Source organism: Sinohyriopsis cumingii, chromosome 13 (assembly GCF_028554795.1).
Source record: "Sinohyriopsis cumingii isolate HCF-2022 chromosome 13, ASM2855479v2, whole genome shotgun sequence".
Taxonomy (NCBI): Eukaryota; Metazoa; Mollusca; class Bivalvia; order Unionida; family Unionidae; genus Sinohyriopsis; species Sinohyriopsis cumingii.
In genome coordinates this window covers 16,950,036-16,953,924 of record NC_142973.1, presented here as the reverse complement: position 1 = coordinate 16,953,924, position 3,889 = coordinate 16,950,036, and positions in this window count along the sequence as shown.

The following is a 3,889-nucleotide window of genomic DNA, read 5'->3' as shown; positions in this document are numbered from 1 at the left end:
GCAATTTAAACATTTCGTTGTGCCTTTACTCGCCTTAAAATGGAGCTAAAATTAAAATTAGGACATTTACCCAAGATTTGGAGTTCTTCCTTTACATAAAACCAATAATTTCATGCAAGACGTTATCACTTGAACACAAGGTATGGTGCATAAAAAGACTGTTTTTATCTCCGGGTCTAATGTTAATTTCAAAAAACAAATTAAAGTTATACCTTGTTTTAGCATAGCATATGGAGTGGCTATTATTCCGTGGTTACTCAAAGCGGATTTAACTCCCACGGGTACATGGAGCGGATTTAAACATAAGCTAAACAAACTACAGCTTAGGGCCTCACAGTGTGAAGGAGCCTCTCAAAATTTCAGATTTTTTTTAAATAGCCTTATTCTCTGTTAGCACTTACCAAATAGAGCCGCTACAGCTTGCCATAGCTTACCAAATAGAGCCGCTACAGCTTGCCATAGCTTACCAAATAGAGCCGCTACAGCTTGCCATAGCTTACCAAATAGAGCCGCTACAGCTTGCCATAGCTTAGGGCATCACCGTATCTAAGTCCGACCCTGTCTGGTTTTAATAATGTACAGACAATGTTTTTATGCAGCATCGTTTATAACTAATACAAAATGTAGTCTTAACAATATTGTATAGCACATCCACTGTAAGTTTTGTACACAGTTCTTTAATGCCATTTTATGACTTCTATTGTGTGAATTTTCCCATCTGACCAACAAACAATTTGTAGTTTAATTAGTACACCCCTCCCAACACACACACACACACACACACACACACACACACACTCACGCAAGCACGTACCCTTCCCCACGCACACCTACCGTAGCTCGTCATGTGTTCATTTATGTCGAGGTGAGAGGATACTGATTTGTCACAATTACCCTGAACAGACTTTAGTTGTAATGGTTAAAGACAAAATACTAGTTACTTCCTATAATGGACTTGCCCCATGATTAACGTTGATTGTAATTCTTTCAAAAAACAACCGTAATCAGTAATCGCCGAGAAATAGATAACAAACAACTCATTCCATTTCTTTCAATGTGGTACAAATATTTAATTTTTAAGAGGGTTTGTATTGGTCAACATTTAATAGGGTTGTCATATTTGAACTTTCAGATAAGAGGAAACTCACGGAGAGTGGGATATATTTGTATCATTTATCTATATAATTTATCTATATAGATTTAAGGATCCGAAAATGAGGACATATTCGGGGAAAGAGAGGACGTATGGTAACCATAACATTTGTGTAGGTGATCTTATGTAAGCTAGTTAATACATAACAGTTGAGAAGCAACTATTAACAAATCTCCACAACTCATGTTCATGTTACGGAGAAGGTGAAATGTACATGGACTGAATACTGAACTAAAATCATTCCCAATCTGAATCTGCCGAAAGAAAACTCGTACTGAAAGCTGCAAAATCTAATAATTGTGAGAGCTATTCGCATTGTGAACGATATATCAGAAACAAACACAATAATTTGATTTGTATCAAACACAGTAGATCAGTCACGCAAGGAAGTATTTAGTTTGGTCGATTGTTTGACAGAAATCAAAATCAAAATAATCTTAAAACATAGCATGTGTATACCAAGACTATAAAAACAGTAACTGATTTGACTTTATTCTTTATCTTTCCAATACATCATTAGGTGATTTGATTTTCCGAGCCAATGGAATAGTCAAATGATAAAATGTAAGATAAAGAGTATCGAAAGATGCACTTTTCTTCTATCCTATATGAAATAAAGATAAAGAATAGGTAAGTATTGAGTCATAATACTTATGTGTGGTATAAGAGAAACACAATTATCTACAGGCATGACGATGGGTGACGTTTACCCGTGGACGCGGGTTCGAAGTTCCCTAGAGAACAAATTAAAATTATTGAACCTGTATGATACTGCTATTTATTCGTATTTATACAAATTATGTTAGTATTAGACCTATCAAACATTCTCCTGTCGAATCCAGGATGTAACTTTCTGTTCTGTTTGGTGTATTTTTGTAATCATATATATATATATATATATATATATATATATATATATATATATATATATATATATATATATATATATATATAGACACAGAAAAATAAATTCTCAGCATATATGATACAAATCATTTAAGACAGAAAATTCACCTGTCACAGTTCTTATCAGAAGAAATTCATAAAATCTTTAGGATACATGATTCCTATAACATTCAAGACAAAAATAAATTAATTATCACAATGCGTACCATGTATGAGATTGTTACACCGCACGGTTTCTATTACATTCAAAACCGATGACTGTACGATTGTTTTTTTAACACAAAGAATATTGAAGTATGAATTTACAACGGATAAATTCAACAAATAATTACAAATGTACATCAATGCATATTGCATGTGATTAAGGCCATACCTTTGTGCTTCCCGAGCCCATGCTAGCTTATCATCAGAGAAGTCACACCGTATCGTCTGTTTCCGGGTCTATCTAATTTCCAGACCACTGTCCTTTGGACCATATATAACAGGAGAACACTTTCTACTCCACTGAAGCCAAGAATTTCTTGCTTCGGCAGAAATATCTGACTGCCTAAAACTTCATTGTATGATACTTAAACTACGAATTTCGTTCTGGGGAACACCCCCTCGTTTAGCTTAGCCAATCAGGATTAACTTTGTCTAACTGCCAAAATTTTAACACTCACATCGAAGTCAAAATAATTCTCTCTAATAGCTATTCTGTAAGATACCATTTTATGACACTTATTTCCAACAGCCCAGGATTTCCCAACATTTTCTCCGGCTTGTTTCAACTCTGTCATTTTATTTGACCTTACGATAAGATTGGCTTCTTCCATCTGTCTGACCGTTATCGAACGGACTCTACATTAAAATTGACTTACACTTCCAAACAAAGCTAAACCCGTCCTTTACAGGCAGAAAATAATTGCGATCCTAGCCCATACGGTAATCGTAATGTTTACGTGTTACGCTGACCACACAAGAATTATATATATATATATATATATATATATATATATATATATATATATATATATATATATATATATATATATATATATATATATATATATATATATATATATATATATCCACAGAGAGAGAATGAGTTAATATAAAAAATGAAATGAAGATAGCAACGATTACTGAAAGTAGATTAAAATGAATGATACATGCCATAAAGTATACAGTCACGTAACATATGGTCATGGGTTAATTGTTGTGTAATTTAGTGAGGAATCATGATACCATATATCATTTTAAAGCAATAATATGAGAAAAGTAAATGAAATAATATTGATATTTGTCTCATTGAGGTCAAGGTCATATATTTAGGTCAACGATCAAGCGATGCTCTGAATGATTTAATTTCTATTTCAAAAGCATTGGTGCGTGTGATATTTTATTTATTTGATTTACATGTATATTGACGGGATATCGGATACTTATACTTTGTCTGTGCGCAAGCGTTTCTTTTTGCACCCAATGAATTAAGTTCAAGTGAATTACTTCAATACATTTTACAAGTAGGTTGGTTTTAAGAAAGCATTATCTTGGTCGGTTTCAGGTTTAAAAAAAGTCCAGGTCAAGGTCGCTATGTCCTGACTCTAGAACACGATTTCTGCTTGATGCTTCAAGTCCAAGTGAATATTTATTCACTTGCCCTTGCAGATACGATGTCTAGGAAGGCACGAAAAACCTTTTTCGATTTTAGAAGTTTAAAGATAAAATCAGGGTCAGTATGAAACAAGCTGGAGTAAGCAGACTCCAAGGTGTCTCCGGAGTCCTAATGCTTGTACTTTCACTAAAACCTACGAGTAGTTTGCATGTAGTATTTACTACTGTTACCGT